The sequence below is a fragment of the Lissotriton vulgaris genome, unplaced genomic scaffold, assembly GCF_964263255.1.
Source record: "Lissotriton vulgaris unplaced genomic scaffold, aLisVul1.2 SCAFFOLD_2443, whole genome shotgun sequence".
NCBI classification, from domain to species: Eukaryota; Metazoa; Chordata; class Amphibia; order Caudata; family Salamandridae; genus Lissotriton; species Lissotriton vulgaris.
This window is the reverse complement of record NW_028244387.1, coordinates 209,274-231,599: the sequence shown is the minus strand read 5'-3', so window position 1 is coordinate 231,599 and position 22,326 is coordinate 209,274.

The following is a 22,326-nucleotide window of genomic DNA, read 5'->3' as shown; positions in this document are numbered from 1 at the left end:
GTGTACTCTTCCTGCATCAGCAACCAACATTAATGACCTGATGTATTGTTGTTTGGCTTCAACACTTGCCACACTATAGAGTACAATGTTAATGCAGAGAATCTTCTGGATAAGAAAAGACTGACTAGTGAACAGAAATGTCAAATAAATGTGCACAGTGACCCTGGTGGGTTCAGTACTGGTTCATATAGAGAGCTGGAAATATTTTGTAGATAAAGACCAGACACAATTCATTTTATTTCATTTTGACAAAAAAATGATCTTCTAATGGCTGATTCATATATGCTCTTTGCCCATCAGTGTAATTTATGACACCACCACACTAAAAAATTACTATACGTATGACTGATACCTCGTAATCCATTCAAGTCCCTATGTCCTGTAATGGTGGCAGCAACATTTCTATACAAATCAGAGCAAAAGCTCCGATTAAACTCACAGGACCTTCTCGCTCCCTAGGGTTGGCCTATTATTTGAAGTTGCATGAATGCAAAATTCCAGCGAGACACCCACAAATCCAACAGTCCAGATATCTTTGCAGAATTCTAGCGGGCACCCATGAACCCAAATGTCCAGATATCTATGAAAGCTGAATCTTAGTTACTGAACAGATTTACACCAAATCATAAAGGCACTCTTCCTAGGTAAGGATCTAACTTCCTAAATGTAGTGCAATTCTGTTAAGCTATTTTTGCAGTAGTAGTGTCTAAAATTCTCTATGGAAATTGCATTTGAGTTTTGGGAACATCCTTTTTCTTGCCCCTCTCTTGACAGATCACCGCAAAATATTTCCTGAGTGTTGCTGTTCATGTTGGTTGAAGTATGTTTTCCATTTTTATTACCAGATACTATAATATTTTGAAGGTATATTGGGCTTGCCCTTGACAAAGGCTATTTTCTTTAAATATTTACTTTAAACTATGTTGTTAGGTTTTTTAGGAATGGGAGGGCAGTGTTTTTAATACTTCATTTTTAAACTTTATTATTTTAAATGCTGATAAAATATGTCATATGTTTGATAAACATAAAAATAAAATATATTAGAGTTCAGAATTCATATTTTCATTTGATATGAAGTAATATAGTGCTTTTTATGGGGGTATTACAGGATCAATTTATTATTCTTACGATGATATTTTCCGAATAAATAATTTGGGATTCTAGTGGTATTTTGTAAAATGTATCTCATGTAATATTTATAATAAAATCATGTGTAAATATTAATATTTTTAAACTACAAAAAATGTTATTTTGGGAGTTATAGTATTAACTGTGACCTTCTCCATGATAAGCACCTTCCCTAATGTTTGTGGCACGGGAGTTACAATAGTGAACCTGGACCCTAATATTCAGGTATTCTCATGTTAGTAGAATTGAAATTAGGATAGTAAGTCTGACCCTCCATGCCATACTATACACACTTTTACCAATGCCCTTTGCACTGGAGTTACAACAATAAATCTTACACCAAACAGTACTTTCATCTGTGATAGTATTACTGAATTTAAAAAAAGTAAACCTGACCACCAAAATCAAATGTGTGTACTCCTACCATTAGCATATGCCATCGAGTTACAGGAGTAATCCTGACCCCCAAATACAAGCACTTTTCCTGCTGTTAGTAGCAATAGAGTTATAAGGTAAATATAACCACCACTGGTTCTAAACATATGCACTTCCCCACTTTTTGTAGGCCTGGAGTTAGTATAGTAAGTTTAATTCCGCAAATATAAGTGCAAAACCCCCTCCAGGATGGCTCGTATGTATAACATTACGGATGAGATAGCCTAGAGATACAGCTAAAGCACTGTCAGGAACCACGTATTCCTTTGATCATGTTTCAGTGGCATGCACAATTTCCATATTAAAATCAATAAGCAAGTTTCTGAATTTTGATATGTGTTTGACCAGTGGGAACATGTTAATCGATAGAGACATCAATTTATAAATATTTTCAAGAGTAGAAAAACTAGGGGGATCAGCATGTAAGGAGATGATTTGAACTGCTCCTAAAATGGAGTTGGAACAATTAGGAACAGACATCTCGGAGCCGTGATGAAGTGGAGATATAGAGGGGAGTAATTATGTGGCAAAGGGAAAGAATTCTTAACTGTGACTAAGACTGAGGTGTGAGTTGTGTGCATAACAATATCATTGTGCCTTACTTTAAAGGTGTTTCCCGGAGAGTCCCAGACCCCAGGGTGTGCAGGGACAAGAACAGGTGCTGGTGGGTTTGCCATTGGTGCACACTTGGCTCACCAGCAATGCTGCCATGCCACAGTCAGGACTAGGCACTGGCCAGGAAATCTGATCATAATGAGGATTCTTAAAACACAGAAGCACTTAGCAAAATGATGCCTTTCTGTGATGTTTGTTAGACTCTGCACAGGCTAAAGACAGTGTTTTGTGGGAGCACAAGGGGCCCACAAGGGCTCCCATGACACTCCTGCAGGATCACGGTAACCCGTTTTTTAAATGTAACCCCTGGGAGAATCCCTTTGACCCCCTCCCCAGAAAGGCCAGGGGGTTAGGCTAAGCCTACCCTACTCCTTACAAATATGTCTATATTATTTCCCAGGACAAGGAGGCTGAGTCCTGTGTCCTAAAGCAGGAAAAAATTGTTGCAGTCGTCAATCACATTGCTCGTACAGAAAAAGTCTTGTCTGCATGACCTTTGGCAATGTATGTTTTTTCATTTTTCCTCTGAGACTCTTGCAGGTATCCTAATGCAACATATATCTATACATTCTTGAACCTAATTTTATTTTTAAAAAAACTATTGACCAAAAAGCTCACTTGCACAGTAAATATCTAGATTTCTACCAAATTTAGTGAAATTCTGTTCTGTTGTTTTGGCTGTAGCCTAGTCTAAAATGTCCAGTTTTAAAATGCATGGTGAAAAAGCATCTTGGGAGCCCAATTTGACAAATCACCCCAAAATTTTTCAGGAAGAAGCTGAGGAGGATGAGTTTTTGGGGGGAAATGTTGTGGAGACTCGTCTATTTCTTAAACATTTTTTTTTTATATATAGTTATCACAAAAACGTCAATGGTTCAATGAAGGAATGAATGAATTTGATATATGTTTTTATTTTATTTTTATATTATTATTAATTATACATGAATGTTATGTTTTATTAATTGGTATAAATTATTCACGATAAATGTTTATTAAATAATTATTGTTTACTGTAAACATGTAATGTAAGTTATAATGTATAATTCACTGGATTTTAGTACTTGATGCAAAATAGTTTAATTGTATATATAGTTTTACTATGTTTACACTAATAAATGAATGTTTATGTTTTCATTTTATGTGTATTTCTTCGAAATATATCAGTTCGGTAAACTTTTCAGTGATGTCCTGGTCCCTCTTCGTCTGCTAATTTTTCAAAGCGTTAATTAAGGGCAAGGAATCCCATAATCATCAAAACCTGTTAATATATTGTGGTCTTTTAAAAAAGGAAAGCCCCCATGGAGTGAGGATTGTAGAGCCCGATCTCGCTTATTAACACTGATGCTAAATTCCACTCCAAGGTTTTGGCTGTTGTTGGTTAGGGGTGATTGAGTTAATATGCGATGGCATGGCTTCATCCGAGGTAGGAATAGTACTAAACATACTAACATGGCTATTGTCTTTTTTGACGCTGCTAATAATCTGTATCAATAAGTCAGAATGATCCTACTTGACACCCAGAAGGCATTCAAAAAGGTCTCCTGGCCTTGTCCTTAGGCAGTGATAACAAGAATGGGATTCGGCGCAAAATACATCCACTGTGTCTGCAGTTTTGATCAGAAACCTTAAACCAGGATAATTTTTAGCGGAGAAGCATCAGAGGCTGCGACGATTCAGTAGGGCACCAGGCAGGCTGACCACTGTCGTGCTTACTTTTTAAGGTCTATCTGGAGATATTTTTATCCTGGATTCATAATCATAAGGACTTGTCACCTCTGGAGGTTAATTGTGTTAAAGTGCATGTTATCTCCTACGTGGATGATATGGCTTATGCTAAGTCATTAATATTGCAGATGTCACAGTAATCAAGCAGGATGCTCTACAATTCGGCAAAGTATCTGGCTTTAAGTTGAATAAGCGCAAGACTTAAATAATATTGAACTATCCTAATACCATTAATGATGCCCGTGTCACTTCTTCCGCAACCTAGTTCGGTATCGAAATGTCATGCAACATGCAAGACATTTTTAAACTAAACTATGAAGTTCTCCATGTTAAAACCATATATTAAAACTTTAGCATTGGCTGCTTATCTTCATTACTGGGAGGTGTAACATTATTAAAATTAATGTACTTTCAATGTTTTTATATTTGTTTCGCACTCTATCAACCGAGTTCCTAACTCTTTCTTTGAGCAACTGGATTCCATTCTAGGTCACTTTCTCTGGGGTTTTCAAAGGGCCAAACTTGCCAATAAAAAGCTGAAAGCCACACAAGAAGAGGGATGGTGGATGGTCTCTTCTAGATTTCCAAAATTTGGTTTGGGGTGGTTTTTGTTGAACGTATTCACTGTCTATTAATTGAGAAGTGTGACCCCGCAATTCTTAACATTTGTGAAATTGCCTATGGTTTAGAATTTCAAGCTTGTTTTTTCAAAGTTGACCCTAAGTATTTCAAGTGGGTCCAATTTAGGGTGGTGCAGGATACATGGTCCATTTGTAAAAATTGGGGGAAAAAATGCAACGTTGGATACAAATATGTATTGGTCTACAAAAAACATCTTTTCCATGACTCCACCTATTGTCAATGACATACATTAGGAGTAAAAACTCTTCACCTGGTACACTCCACTGACTTGAAAGGGGAGTTCACTTTCTTTTTTAAATGCCTCCAGATATGGGATTTCATAAATTGGAAGTCAATCTGTATATTCAAGAGTATAATTTACTGGAGTTAACCTGTAAAGGGGAAGATCTAATCAGTGTTAGGATGGTATATGCCTGCTTTAATCAGTCTAGGGAGCACAATTTGGTGATCTTAGCGTCAAAATAGTCCAATATGCTGGGGCAAGTGGTACATTGCTCATGATCGCTCATGCTTTGATGGCAGCATTCAATCAATTAACATCTGCTAAATTGAAGCTACAGCAATTTAAGACTATCACTAAACTATATTATGCACCCAAACAGCTGGCAAATGGGCTGGGGCAATGGTGGGTATTTTTGATTGTCTTGGGTGCGACCAACAGATGCAAATATCATCCATATATGTAAAGTCTGCCCTCAAATTAAATGCTATTGGGAGGAAACTTCCTGCTGCCTTTCTAATAAATGAGGGGTCCAGGTGGAACTTGAGATTTAATGCTGTGCTTAGAGCTGAAGACATCTCAGAGAAATATGCTGGCTCGCCTTTTCTCCATTATTATTGCCAGGATCTGTCTGGCATGCGATTAGAGATATAAGCTTCCACCTAACTTCGGCTCCTGTGTAGTCACAGTGCTCCATTACTTCGAACTAGAGTCTGCAGCATTGAAAGTGAAAGAGAAAAGGGGTTATTTAAGGCTTCTTAATACCCTGGGATGGCTATTTCAATCTGATTAATTCTTTTATCCAGGCCCTCTTGAGAGTTGGTTTCCATTCACTGTGGTCTTTCCTTTCTCAATTTTTCTTTCTTTTTCTTTCTTTTTACTTTTTTTATTCAAATTCAACATTTTGATTTAATTAACCATTGAATTTCATCAATATGTCATGTTAACCCCTGATATTTGTATACATGCATGTTGCTTAATCTAAAACGAAATATATATATATTCACTGAAAAAACCAGTATGGCCTAAAACCATAGGTTTTAGGCCATATATAGTTAGGGATTAGCATTTACAAAACCTTAATTTACTCGCACAAAACCATAGAAATTCGCATATATAGTTAGATGCAATAACTATATATCGCGCAGCCGCAATCCACTGCTGATGATGTCACATATTACATCATTCATGACATGGTCAGTGACATCACTGATGACATCACTGATGACATCTCAAATGACATCACTGATGACATCACTGATGACATCTCATTTGACATCACTGATCACATTACTGATGACATCACTCATGTGATAATACGATGAACCTCTTCAGACTCTAATATAACCTTACATACACTCAGTATAAACAGACACTCACAGACTGTCACTCATCCATGGAGTTACTCACACACCTAGTCAGTCATGCAAAGAATCAATCACACCTCCATTTCCTCAACTATACAGTTATACACACCTTACTTATTCAAACATATTCTAACACATATTTACTCTCTTATACAATCCTGATACAAGCTCACAATGATCCATACAGCCACTCACACATTCACTGGCTCTTATCCACAGTTATTTATATATGTCAACTCTCACATGTACTGTGTTTTACATACGTACTTACTTGCACATGTAGCACTGAGATATCCATTGACTCACCAACACACCCATGCACAGTCAACTGCCCATATAGCTGTTTCCACATGCACTCTTGAGCTCATGCACCTAGTGAATCAACTGCTTACACATCTATGCACAGAGTCACACACCTCCCAGCCACCCACACACACACCCAGCCTCCCATTCAAATACTTGGGCAACCAATCAATAACCCATATAGCCATTCTTATAGCTACTGATCAACACATGCAACAGCTTACACAACAACAGACATACTGATGCACAAATTAAGACAGTTTAGTCACTAACCCATGCAGTCAGTGAGACACATTTAATCACTCTCTCATACAGTCAGTCATGCACCTACTAAATTCTTCATCCAGACACTTATACATCCACTCATTCTTCAATATGTAAAACATATTTAAACTTTGCAGAAACATACAGTCACTGGATGTTGTCATCAGTGATGTCATCAGTGATGTCACTGACCATGCCATGAATGATGTAATATGTGACATCATCAGCAGTGGATTGCGGGTGCGCGATATATAGTTATTGCATCTAACTATATATGCGAATTTCTATGGTTTTGTGCGAGTAAATTAAGGTTTTGTAAATGCTAATCCCTAACTATATATGGCCTAAAACCTATGGTTTTTTCAGTGAATTTCAATGGTTTTTTTAATAGCAAATATCAAAAGCTGTCAAATGTCAAGTACATGATAGGTAAAAAGATTTTCGTGTTTATGCACGCTGATGTACTTTGAACGCTGCCGCCCCCCCCTCTCCCCCCCTCTTTTCTCTTAGCAGTACTCTCTCTTTGCAGATAGTGAAGGGTAGTTTGCCCCCGTTGTAATCCGTCGTGCCTGCTTCTCTCTCCATTTGATTGATTGTTATCCAAGCATTTACTGTTTTAGAATTGGTTCTCTTTGGTTCATTCTCTATTTACAAACAAGCACAGAGTCGCAATACTCTGTTTAATCTTTGCAGATAGTGAAAAATCGTTTTAAAAAACAAAAGGAATCGAGCAAAATCAGTAGGCCACTAATGGGATCTCTTTTTGACCTAGCTTAAATAAAAACATTAAAAACAATCCCTCAAGAGAAATACGAAACTAGTGAGATGAACTGAGCTCCACACGATGATGGCTGCAAGACAGCTCGGCTCCGCCACCCACCCCACCCCACCCAAAATAACGACAAACCCTATGCAAATATTATAAATATATACAACACACCAGCAACGTAACAGGGTAAAACATTTTATTAAATAACTATTTACATAACTATTTTATACTTTTAGTTGCCCGATCCGGCTAGCTCAGTCGATCGAGCATGACACTCATGCACTCTGATCTCCTTGGCCTCAGTCAAGCATCAATAGTAAGATTTTCATACATGAGTGTTCGTTCATGGTTTTGGTCCCTGAGTTGCTTCGATGTCACTGCCTTGCACAAATGGCATAAGTCCTGTATGTTGGGTGCCATAGTTCAGAGTTCTGAGCAGCGCTTGTAACACTGTCTAAACCTTATTTGCACCTGCTGCAGCTTCACTATTCTCAAAGTAAGTGGGGGCCGTTTGTGGACCTGACTGCATTTGAAAACAATGTGATACGGTACCTCCCTAAACCGCTTGACGGAGGCCCCCGAGGGGCGGTGTGATGGCGCGGACTCGGAGAAGACGCTTGGCTCCGACCCCCTCCCCAAGTCTTGTTGCCCTGGTGTAGCCTGAGATCGCACCCGACATAGGCGGCCGTTTCCCGGGGTCAAGCGGAACTATTTGCCTTTTGGTGACTCTTCCATTCTGTACATTGTCCCACAATCCGTTTGACCTGAAACGATTACACAAATAAAACATTTGTGAGTTTTAAATTTCCGGAGAAGTATAATTCACCAATACCTTTCTCTGTAGATCTTTTTCCATTAACAATCCCAGTTCCATCACCCGCCCAGGATATCACTACTGTTAGTTGTCATTTTTGCTTCTGTTTTAATAAAAAATGTTTTAAGGTGTTTACTGTTTATGTTGCGATGTATATATTTATAAGTTATTAAAGTGTTATAATCCTACTAATTTTTTATCGATTTTTGCTCTTTGAGATATTCCCTGTCACAGGGAATATCTCAAAGAGCAATAATCAGACCCTGTCTACAAACAGAGAAGAATAGGAATATTCTGTCTCCCTTTGCAGATAGTGAAGGATAGGTAATGCGGACTTTTGTCCCCCGTTGTAATCCGTCATGCCTGTTTTTCTCCCCACTGATTGATTGATTGGCTGGACATTTATTGTTCAAGGAATAGTTCTTTCGAGGCATTCTCTGTTTACAAATAACATGGAATAGAAATATTCTGTCTAGTCTTTGCAAGTAGTGAAGGGTGGGTAATGCGGACCTTTGTCCCCCGTTGTAATCTGTCATGCCCATCTACTCCCCACTGATTGAGAAACTAGTTCCACCCGGACCATTTATTAGAGGCACATCATCTGGCTCAACCGGAGAGTACCCCTAATAAAGAAGACATATGTAAAATAGGAAGTAATCACTGTATCCTAATAAACAGAAACTTTAACATGAAACACACTTGAAAAGGGAGGGAAAGAAATCGAACAAAATCAGTAGGCCACTGATAAGTTTTTGACTTCGCTAGAAATAAGAAACATGGAAGTGGTGAAAAACAGCCAAGCTTGACGTTACGGCAGCCACGAGGTAGCTAGGCTCCGCCACCCCCCCACTGCTCCAAGCATGTCTGTCCCACCGCCCGCCACGCCCATTAACGGTAACATGAAATAGATACAAATCAGCAGATACCTACCCCCATTCCGGAAACTCCCGAAGTGCAACAGGGCCACGGTTACGCCCATCCGGAAGATGAGGCCTCGACACGTGCAGGGCGGGGCCCGGCTAACCGCCATCAGCTGTGGAGGGGATGGCCCAAAATGTACTGGTCTCCCGATTCCCTTCTTCTGCCGCCTTGCAGGCCACGGGGGGGGATGTCTTGCCTCTGCCTCCGACCCACCCCCCCTCTTATCGCCTGGTCCGGACATCACGGATATCAACACCAGGTGTCGGCACGTTTGCTGAATACTGTAAAGGTTTTCCTACACTTGGCGACGTGCTCGCTGCCTTGAATTCCTGGCGTGAGTCCATGAAGTTTCAGTCAACAAGGCCGGAGGGTGTTCTTCTAGACTGGCTCGCTGACCCGCTTCCCACGTGTGCTTGATATGAGCTCCCCGTTCGGGCCTGAAGTGACACCCTGCAGGCCAGGGGGGGGATGTCTTGCCTCTGCCTCTGACCCCCCCCCTCTTATCGCCTGGTCCGGACATCACGGATATCAACGCCAGGTGTCGGCGTGGGGTGCGCTGGGAGGGAGAGGCGGCGCGAACGAGCCTCTCCCACCCCCACAGGTGGGGGCCCCTCAGCTGCACCCCCAACGCTCCACTCACCCAACAAAAGGGTTCTTCCACTCTTGCGATGCAGCGGCGCTGCACTCACCCGACAAAAGGTCTCGTCTACTATTGCGAGGCAATGATGCTCCGCTCACCCAGCGGGGGTCTCGTCCACTGTTGCAGTGCAACAACGCTTCTAGTTTCCTGCGTCCAGAAACGTTCTCCTCAACTTTGAAGATTCTATAAGAGCCACGGGGGCCCCTGACCCCCGATGGGGAATGACTGCCACGATCACTCACGGAACGAACACGACGTAGCCGCGGGACGTCGGCGCGCTCATGCCGGCGCCGGCCTCAGTCTTGAAATCACCAAAATCCTGCAAGACTACCAACTTGATCAGTTCCGGTGGGACACCAGTATGACCCGGTAGAAGAGATTGTTGCCTCCCACCCCACTTTGACTGATGGTTCGTGTCGGCAGTCCCCTCTGCTACCCTTCAACGAAAACTTTTGGACTGCCGAAAGAGGTCCCGGTCCAACCACGAGTTGGTGGAGACATTTTGACTATACTTGGACCTTACTGACCTCATCCAAAATGGCGCCGGTACAAATGAAACTCTCAAGTCCTTGTTGTGCCCCGATTGCTCAGCCTTGATATCATGAGATATGTATGCAGTTTTTAGCACATGAATTGATATGGGATAAGACTGATTACACGTTCGAACAATGGCCACTGTTTCCGATTTTTTTTTATTTTTTTTTAAAAAGCAGGTGAAATGAAGCAGCTCAATTAGTTAAGGGTTAAAAAGTATAGTACACAGAAACATTGAAAATATGAATGGTCCAGGTTTGTTGTGTGTTTTTCATTTTTCTACAGCATAAAGCAATCGATAAAGATCCTGGTATTTAGCCTCTACTTTATATGCTACCTGTATCAGGGAAGTTGTTTTAAATGCCCCTAAGCCACCCCGAACGAATGTCACCTGGCCCCCCTAGTACGAACGAAAACGACCCCGTACCACTGTAGGTTATCTCTCTTCCTCAAAAATGACAAAAATTACTTTCTAGGACGTTTTGGACATTGATGATTTTCATATGATCTATTTATTAAAATAATACCCATCTCTCCTCATGAAATTAATTTTCCACATGCTACACAAGTCAATCTCATCTGCCTAAAGTTCTTTTACAGATTTGGGACCGTTTCCCTTGCCTCTGACTCACTTATTGCTAAGTCATTGGTGGATGTTTTTGCCGGTCGTGGATTATCCACCAAATCTCGAAGTTGTGCTTTAGAATAATTAAGAGGGTGCCACCTCTCCATGTGCCGATGCATGGTATGATTACCATAGCTATATTTTTTTTCGGTCCCTCTCGAGAGTTTTTTTTTTGCAGATGAGGCAGGTAACGATTTTTGTAATCAAAAAGGGAGGGAAGAGGAAAAGGAGTCCATTCAGTTCCCCTACGTGAGTAACTAGTAATCAAAAGGAGAATGGACACTGGTATCTGCAAAAAACCAAATAGTTTTTTATCGAGAACCCTCATAGACTTCCTGGAATCGTGTCGTAGCGGTATATCTTTTATCCGCCCCCTCAGGAGTCATGGCATGACTGGACACTTCTGTAAATACCAGAAGTAGCCTCTGGTGAGGCAGGCACCCTGCACGTTAATCGTCAACCCAATGACTATGCCATGACTCCTGAGGGGGCGGATAAAAGATATACCGCTACGACACGATTCCAGGAAGTCTATGAGGGTTCTCGATAAAAAACTATTTGGTTTTTTGCAGATACCAGTGTCCATTCTCCTTTTGATTACTAGAGGCAGGTAACGAACCTGGCATTAACTTTCTTTTCATGAGAAGGAAAAGAAAAAAATTGCCAGATAAAATTCACTTTCACATGGGACGTTCTTGGCATTTCTTTCAGAAACTTTTACATCACTGTGTCATTTCTTTGTCTATCCTGGTTAAAGCAATGTCATGCTAATAGTTGTTTAAAAAGTTTTTTTTAACGTGTTTACTTTGTTGGAGCGTTGTATATATTTATAAGTTATTAAAGTGTTATAATCCTACAACTTTGTTGGAGTGCTATATATTTTTAATGTGACACATAATTGTGAAGACTTTGATGTACAAAAAGGCATCCCTGGAATCTTCCGCTTCAGGCTCGGTCCCACACACCCTTACAGTGAGAAACCCCTCCCCAATCACAATACAGGATCGTTATCAGCTAGTAGGAACGCGTGTGGTGTGACGGATCTCATGAGGTGGCGACCTTGATCTACTGTAACTCCTTTGAACAGGGGTGATTATTTACAGTTGGGGCCATAAACTACATCCGCAGGGCTAGGTGATAGCCTGGGACCGGCCTGGACAATCAGACACAGAGGAAGAGGAGTGTCAGAGGGTGCGGTAGTGAATAGGGTGAAAGGGAGGTGTCGGGCGGGCACAGGGTGTGATACTCAGGGAAGAGCAGCGCAGATGGGGGGAAGTTTATGGCCCCTGCATGAGAGAGAGAGCGGGGGTGACCAGTGCGTGGGGGAGATGCTTGCGAGGGTGGGGAGCCATGCTGAGGATCGGCGGCGTGCAGAGAGTGGGTCTGGTCAAGGCATCTAAAATGGCTGCTGTGCACGACAAAAGTGTGGCATTGGAAAAAAGGCAAGATGGCGCAGACAATGTCTATCAATACGGATTAATTTATAACAATTATTTTTAACAATATATTTACTCGCAGTGTCAATATGGTGATCAACACTTCCTAATTTCCTTCGAATCGAACGTTAACAGAAGTCAAGCGGCAAAAAAAAAAAAAAACGCTCACGCGCAACCGCTGGAAGACAAGTATCAACATATATGAGCCTCCTCAACCACCCTCAGAAAACATAGGTGGTCAGGATAAGTCTCCCATACCCCCTTATACCCAATACTCACATTGCTTTTCCTCCATCTAGTAATTTAAGTAAATCAAAACACAAAATGGCGAATTCCCGTTTCGCTACCAGTTTGCGACCCGGTTCGCTAACCGAGAAGCGCTTCTACAGCGAAAAATCAAATTTTTTTTATTTGCCCCACGGGACCCTTTAATAACCCCAACATCATTCCTAGGAGGTCAAGAGGAGTCTACCTTGCCCCCTTTCATTAAATTCCCCCTTCGTTTTTCTCCTCCTCTTGTCTCTCGATCCTACCGAGAGACAAGATGGCAGCCGCACCGGACTGTTTAGAATGTTGACAACACCGAAGAGCCAATCAGCTTCACTTCGCAAAGCTCTGTTACGTGAAATGTATGCGATCTGGAGCGCTATCCAGGACGCTGTCACAGATATATCTGTTTTTTTAAACGTTAATTTCTCGAAATCCACTGGAGCACATATATTGAGACCCAGCAAAGGCACATCGGGCTAACAGTCCCTACAATTTTGCCAAGTTTCGTGCAAATCCATTCAGCCGTTCGAGCTAAAAGTGAGGCCAAAGGCCCTATGGAAAAATGAATGGGAAAAACGCGTTTTGGGACCCTCCTTTTATCTCGGCCCCCCCTTGATGGAACCCCCCCAAATTTTCAGGGGCTGCTCAGAAACAAAATGTGCAATTTTCCTGAAAATCAGCCGATTCCGTCCACAAACGCCAAAGTTATTAGACATAGAATTTTCAAAAGTTCTATAGAGAAAAAATTCTAACTATATATACGTACTGGCTATCGCCAGTAGGTAATATATATATATATATATATATATATATATATATATATATATATATATATATATACATATATATATTACCTACTGGCGGTCGCCAGTAGGTAGTTATAGTTAGGATAATTTTCAATGTTAAATCTCAACATTCTATTTTGAATAACTTTGGCGCCGGTTGACGAATCTGCCTGAAATTTTCAGGAAAATGGTCTCATGGCGGTCCGGTCCTTCCCTGACAGTTTGGGGGGGATTCGTCAAGCGGGGGCCGAGATAAAAGGGGGGTCCCAAAACGCGTTTTCCCCATGTTAATTTCCATAGGGCGGTCGATTTCACTTTTAGCCCGAACGGCTGAATGGATTTCCACCAAACTTGGCAAAATTGTAGGGACTGGTAGCCCGATGTGCCTTTGCTATGTCTCAAGATATGTGCTCCAGTGGATTTTAAGTAATTAAGGTTCAAAAAAATATATATATCTATAGCCGCGCTCCCGTGCGCGCACGGGAGTGCGCTCCAGGCGCGACACGCGACTTGCGCGCAGGAAGCTGATTGGATCTCAGTTGTCTGTAAACATTCTAAACAGTGCGGAGCGGCCGCCATCTTGTGTCTCGGTAAAATCGAGACAGAAGGGGTTTGAAAAAAAAAGGGGCAAATGACCATAAGGGGGAAGAGTAGACCCCCTCTGACCCCCTAGGTTTGATGTAGGGACTAAAATAGGGTCCTGCAGGGCATTAAAATTTTTTTTTCGTTTTGCGCGGGAATATGCGCTCTCCCGTGCGCGCACGGGAGAGCGCTCCAGGCGCGACGAGCGACTTGCGCGCAGGAAGCTGATTGGATCATAAGGGGGAAGAGTAGACCCCCTCTGACCCCCTAAATCCAGGACTATATTTATGAAGGCCTTGCGCTGTTAGTTTTGCGCTTCCTGTGCGTCAATTTTTGTGACGCACCAGCGGTGTAAAAAAATGCGCATTGTTATGCAATATTCAAAAAGTGACGCATCTATCTAGATGCGTCACTTTTTAAATATAGTGCAACGAGGTACATTTTATTACACTGCTGGTGTTATGCGTCACTTTTCTGTGCGCACTCCTTATGACGTTCCAGATGTGTCATATTTAATGTATGACGAATCATGTTGCAGATACAATATGGCGCAGAGTTTTAAAAAGTGACCCATGTACCTAGATGCGTCACTTTTTAAAATAGCGTCAGGTATAATGTATGCAGAGGGGGTGTTCCCCCACAAAAAGCTTTGTAATAGCGACGCAGTGAAATGTTTGAGATTTCACTGCGTCACTTTTAGGATGCTGTTGCATCCTTTAAATATAGTGCAACGAGGCACATTTTATTACACTGTTGGTGTGATGCGTCACTTTTCTGTACACAGTCCTTATGACATTCCAGATGTGTCATATTTAATGTATGACGAATCATGTTGCAAGGAGTTACAGATACGTCAGTATTTCTGACATATGTGTAAACATAAAAGTGATGCGAGGCCGGCGCAAAATTTTGACGCAATAGCATCCAAAAAATGACGCAGGGAAATCTCATAGATTTCAGTACGTTGTTATTACCAAGCTTTTTGCGAGGGATTGCCCCCTCTGCATACATTATACCTGATGCAGATACAATATGGCGCAGAGTTTTAAAAAGTGACCCATGTACCTAGATGCGTCACTTTTTAAAAAATAGTGTCAGGTATAATGCATGCAGAGGGGGTGTTCCTTGCAAAAAGCTTGCTAATAATGACGCAGTGCGTCACTTTTAGGATGCAGTTGCGCCAAAATCTTGCGCCTGCTTCTCAGCAAACCTTTCACATGGTGCTTTTTCCATGTGAAAGGACACATTACTGGAGTTGCGTCACTTTTGTGACGCACTCCTGCAATGCGTTACTTTTGTGTTTAGAGATATGTCAGAAATACTGACATATCTGTAACTCCTTGCGAATTGATTAGTCATATATTAAATATGACATATGTGGAATGTCATAAGGAGTGCGTCCAGATAAGTGACGCATCGCTATTTTCACGTAGCGATGCGTCACTTTTCAGAAATGAGGCCTCCAGTTTATTCACTGTGTCATAAATTTCTTTTCTAACACTCACCTTCTTTCAGTCCTCCTACTTCACTTCCTTTCACCTCTCATACCTTTCTGTTCTTTCTTACTCATTCTCCTTTCAATTATCAATGCACTATATTTCACTTACTCTTCATTTTTTAAGATTATAGCTCTTTGATGAGAATTGGAGGTAGTTCTGAAAAGAACTTTTGGTTTTCTTCTTTTAACTGAAGAGGAACAAAAACAGGGAATAGAAACTGCTCAACAGGAGCAAAAAGAAAAGAAAAAAATTAGGGGTGGGAAGGGCAGTGATGGTTCTCTAATGCCCGAACCATGAGCTGGACACTTTGCTCCCCATAGGTGAGGAGTTGATTGCAGTATCTGCATCTGACGAGCCCATGGTTGAATGCAGGTTGGATGTTGGCTACCTGCCCCTGAGATTGGTCTCTTCCAGAAGAAGTTGCTCCTCCTGTTGATGTAGAGGGAACCTCCTGTGCCAGAGCCCTGACACTTTCTCGGGCAAAATTCTGGGGGTGCCTGGTCTCCACATGGCGAATCATCGTGAAGTTGCCAAAAGAGTATTTCTTTAGGGGGTTACCCCGTGACAGGACCTTTTTGCAGATCCTGCACTCCACTTTTGGTGCATTCACCTTCTTCTGGCCTTCTGGAAACTTAAAAAATTTCCAAATGAAATGTCCCTTCACCTTTGGGGTAGGTGGCTCTTCATCAATGAAGTCATCTTCACTGCTGGATGATCTGGCAGCCATGATGAACCAAGAAAAAAGGAGCAGCAAAAAAGCAGGTCTTTCAGTCACAAAAGTGAAAGAAGAAGTGAAGGAAATGGGTGGGGATTTCATTCATTGTAAAAAAAAACTGTTAGCAACCAATGAAAAGTGTTATTTTAGGGTCACATGACCCGACGCGCTTACGCTGCGCGCTCGGGTGCACTTCCGGGTGCGTTTACGCTGCGCGATCGTAGGCGCTTCCGGGGCGCACACGTGGCGCGATCGTAGGCGCTTCCGGGGCGCACACGTGGCGCGATCGTAGGCGCTTTTGCGTGCGTTTAGGAGCCGCGCACGTAGGCGCTTCCGAGGGCACGTACGTTGTGCGCTGAAGTGACGTCATCAATCTTTAATAGAAATGCATAATCATTTTCAATATTAAAAAAAACAAATTTTATTTGTATGGTACGAAATGTTTTGCATTATTATTAACTTTTCATTCATATTTTTTTTTCACAAACGACAGTTGCGCTCTGGGTGCGCTTTCAGATGAGCTCTCGGAGAAGCTTACAGGAGAGCTTAGCTGAAAGCTTCCAGGAGCGCGCACCCAGAGCGCAAAAGAAAAAAATTATAAAAAAAATGAATACTTAAAAAAAACAGCAAATTGTAAAAAAAAAAAGGTTAGAAACTCGATATACAAAGGAATTAGCATTAAAAAAACCTATGAAATTCACTGAAAAAACCATAGGTTTCACACCAGTTATAGTTAGGAATTAGCATTTAAAAAACCTATGAAATTCACTGAAAAAACCATAGGTTTCACACCAGTTATAGTTAGCTGGAAATTTTACTGATATAAAACCATTGAAATTCCCACGTTATAGTTAGTCGGACTCACTATAACTTGCGCGTACAATGCACTGCTGATGACATCACTCATGACATCACTGATGACACCATCCTTGTGACAGAGTGACAGACCTAATTTCAGTGTAATGTAACGCTTGAAACACATATTCAAAAATAGAAACAAACATTTTCTAAAAAATGGAGATACCCAAACCAGTAACAACAACCAATTCAGTAATTCCACCATCTATATACACATCCACTCATTCACCAACAGTTCTATATAGTCACTCATACATATACTCACTCATCATATGTAGTGATACACCTACACATCCTGTTACACATCAGCAATCATCCAAAAGTTACTCACACACATACTCACACATGCAAATAAACTATTAAACATCCATTTCTTTGCATATACATTTATACACACACTGCCACCTTACTTCTAAGGAAACTTACCCATACTTACTCTCTTAAACAATCACTTATAGAAACACATACTTATTTACACAGGAACTCCTACAATCTCTCACTATATATACTATACTCACTTATATACATCAATACTCACATATACTAGATTAAAACATATGTCGTTACTAATGAAGACACTAGTGAGACAGTCATTCACTCACTAACACACACATATATACACTCATCCACCCATACAGTCCTGCACATATGCTGTCTTCAAAACACAACACATAATATGCCAGTTACCCAACCAATTTTTTTTAAAAAAACATCCATTTACACACTTATTTAAACATTTATTCTTCCATCGACCTTTACAAATACATATATAAAACAAATTTATTTTTCAGAAAGACACACATTCACTGGATGGTCTCATCAGTGATGTCATGAGTGATGTCATCAGCAGTGCATTGTACGCGCAAGTTATAGTGAGTCCGACTAACTATAACGTGGGAATTTCAATGGTTTTATATCAGTAAAATTTCCAGCTAACTATAACTGGTGTGAAACCTATGGTTTTTTCAGTGAATATATATATATATATATATATATATATATATATATATATATATACATACATTACTTCTTTAATACTTAATTGAATTATAATATTTAATACAGTTTAATACATATGCTTGCCAGTAATATTTCAATATTTTGGACCACAATAGTTAGGCAGTTCATATTTTGTTTTTTTAATACATACATAGGAAGTCAATATTTTCGTAGTCAAGATTTTGACAGGCGCAATTTTGTACCACAATTGTTTTATGGTCACTTTGTCATGCAACCTCAATTGTTAGAGTAAAGTTTAATTTTGCAATTTGCCCAAGTAACCCTAATGATACATGCACTGGTTTTCTTCAAGGAGAATTTCACATACACCTGTGGTCAATCTTCATCCAATATTACAGCAGTGATGACTGCATATGCAGTGTCCTAGCATTATGTATACAAAACGAAACTAAATAAATAGGCACTAAATGGTTATCCACCTGCCCTAAAACTGTGGAATAATGTACATGTTGTTGACTATAGGCAGCAGATATGGCTGTTGTTAGGACCCCTAAGCAAGAAAAAGTTGCCCCAGAAATTCTTTTGCAGCGACAAAAAGGAGGCCTATTCATTGGGTCTACAGTGAGTTTACATCAATTGAGTTATTCTGAATTCTTAGGCCATACTAAGGGCATCCACGAGTAGAAGAAGATCTGCAATGTAAAGGGCCCCTAACCCTATTAGAAATCCTGAAAGCACTGCCCAAACGCAAAGATGTAGGAGTACATCTAGGAGCAAAGGAAACATAGTAGTGATAGCACTGCTAGTATGTTGCTTCTGCACTGTCATGCCAACACAAGGTAAATGAATACATCTTGACAATGGGCCTGATTTAAAGTTTGATGATTGGAGTAAATGCAGTCATGGTAGAGGAGGACTTTATATCCACCAGCCAGCCTTTCATCTGCCTGGGGAATTCAGACTTCACCTCCAGCCCTGTGGTGAAGTCCATGAGCTTGTATAAACCGCCATCATGGTGGTTCTGAGAAAGAGATTTACAAGTTGACTTCATTGGCACATCATTGATGATGGCTGCTTACACAAAGGTGGAAGTTGTGTTTGAAAAATAACGCGCCTGACCCCATGGAAATGATCACACATGTTGTGAGGGAGTGGGGGCATTTTTAATTTTTACTGTTCATTACCACCAGAACATTCCTGGCAAAGCCATCTGACCACCTCCTCTAAATAAGGTTAATGGTGAGATGGCTAACCTCTTTGGGGCTACTCCCTCAGCCTGCACGACTCAACATTGGGGGGGCAGATCGAGAGTTTGGCGTACAGGCTGTTCAGTCACAATTGAAATGGAGTAGCCATCAGAACTGAGATAAGCCAACAAATGTGTTTTTTTCTGTCAGAATACACAGTAAACACTTGTAGTTGACAAAACGTTGCTGCAAAAGAACCCTGGTTAAATTAGGCAATGAACACAAAGGTGTACCGATTGACAGCAAGAACTGACACCATTACTTAGGCCTGTCATACCACCTTGGCCTGACCACTCTTTTGCAATCACTCCTATGAGACAAAAGATATTCCCTTTAGAAACTGAGGAAAATGCAGTTTGCATTGTGGGAACAAGTAGAGGTTATATTTAAAGGACAAATAGAAGCCAATGTCAATGAATACGTTATGTTAATTTAAATCTGCACATTCCCTTTTGTCTGTAGAATCTTTCAAAAATAGATTCGTACTTTAAGTGCGTGACTCATGGACACAAGATCAAAGATGAAAATTACAGAAAATATCACCGAGAAGGAGCTTATCAATTGCCCACGACATTGCTTGAAAGGACTCTAATGCTAACTATTCTGTAAAAAATCAAACATTCAAAGAAAGTTCAAAGTCAGTATTGCTCGAAAATGGTCAAAATACTATAAATGTCTTTTTTGCGTACTCCAAGCTTGAGAAATGTCAGAACAGTCCGCGTCTGTCAACATATTAATATGCACATGGCAGTGTTTAATTTTCCTGGGAGCGTTCATCACGCTCATGCAAATAAGCTGCAGCTCTGCTGTGGAGTAATTGAAAGAATAGTTCACGATTTGTAACATTTGATCGACCTTGAGTTCACTCTGGGGGCACAAATCCTGCCAAGTGCATTCTTAGGAATTCAATTTCTTTTAGCATTGTTAATAAAGGACAAATACACTAAAATATGTTTTCGATAAAGTCGAACCATGTTTCAAGCTATGCCACCGAACAACGCATGTTAAGCAGATAAAGAGATGAAAGTTGTAATATTTAACTCGTAAAATTTATTTGCACAGACCCAAATGGCTATCTGTAGAAGGAAATCTGCAATGAAACTTTGACACCCATCATTGGAATTCTGAGAAAGAAAAAATAAATAAATCCTTCTAATTAAAAGGTTAGGGTTTTGAGACACTATTGCATAGATGCATCAAGCTAAAATCCGCTCGCAAAGGATCTGCCCCTTATTCTGCTCCTTTGCGACCGGTATTTTTGCATTTGGGATGCATCATCCCAAATGCAAAATTCGCAAATTAAGAAATTGCAAAATTGCGACTACTTGCATTTAAGGAATCTCAAATTGAGATTCCTTAAATGCAATGCATTAAAGTTTAAAAAATAGCGATTTCGCTAATAGGGCTCCAAATTACCATGAAGTTGAACTTCATGGTAATTTGCAAAAACTTTGAAAAATGCACTTTTATTATTATTAATTATTATTAAAAGGCTCTTCTATAGCGCATGGCTACTCGGGAGCATCCCAGCGCTTAAGACTGACCAGACAGAGATGGAATAAAAATGGAGATCTGTATTATCTAGTTTTTTGGAAACAGAAGAGTTTTTAACTTTTTCCGGAAGACAAGGAGGTTAGGCTCTTGGCGAAGAGGTGGAGGAAGAGCATTCCACAACCCAGCCGCATTGTGCGAGAACAGGCGACCTCCTGTGCGGGCTCTGCTGATCCTAGGAACTATCAGCAGGTTTTGTTGGTTCGAGCGAAGATTCCTGGTAGGGTTGTAAGGTCTGATCATGTCATCTAGAATGGGGGGGCCACTCCCATAGAGTGTTTTATGGGCCGTGCAAAGTGTCTTAAAATGGATTCGCTCCTTTATGGGGAGCCAATGCAAGGTACAGAGTGCGGGCCTGGCTGATGTACGATGGCTAGTGCCCGTGAGTAGCCGTGCTGCGGAATGCTGGACAACCTGAAGTTGCCGGATAACCGACACGGGGGCTCCAAGATAGAGCGCATTTCCATAATCCAACCTGGATAAAACAAGGGACTGGACAATGGTTTTCTTTGCTGCTTCGGGTAACTGAGGAAGGATTTTCCGGATTGTTTTCAGCAGTCCGAAGCAGGTGGCCACTGTCTACCTTACCTGGGCCTTAAATGACAACTCTGCATCCAACCAGAACCCGAGACTCTTTATCTCGGTCTTTGGAGTGGGTCCTGGGCCCATACAGGAGGGCCAATGTATCAAGTTGTTAAATGTGGCTCGTTTTCCTAGAAGCATCAGCTCCGTTTTTCCTCCATTCAATTTCAGGTGGGACTAAAGTGCATTTTTTAAAGTTTCATGTTGCGCACACACATGCCCTAAGGGCATGTGTGTGTGCAACATATGTGCACAGATCAATTTCAGGGGTAAACACAGGGTGTCCTTTGGACACCCCTGAACCCTTGAAATCGCATTCTCAATTTGCGATTCGCTAATTGCGATTTGCAAATTGAGAATGTCTTCCCATTCATTCCTATGGGCCTCTAGGCCCATAGGAATGAATGGGGAGGTATTCCTTAATTGCGACTCGAAATTTTGCGAGTCGCAATTAAGGAATTTTAAGAAATCGCTATTTTTTTTGTGATTTTTTTCATGCATTGCATTTTGCTATTCCTTAATAGCGAATCATTATTTTTCGCTATTAAGGAATGGCAAAATAGGTTCTTGATGCATCTGGGGGCATGAGATGCAAGAAAACTAAGGTTCTGATTAAGGGCCCGATTATGACCCTGGCGGACTCACCGCCAGCCTGCAGTGGTCAGAAGCACGCCTGCAAACTGGCAGCATCCCGATCGACGCATTACGACATTGCAGGAGGCTGGCGGTGTGTCAACGGTGCAGTCATAGAGGTAGCATGCTGTGGCATTAGGAAAGAGCCTGCAGCCAATGCCGGCCATGCTGCAATGGCCCCGGGTGGTCGGGTCACTGTTTCACTG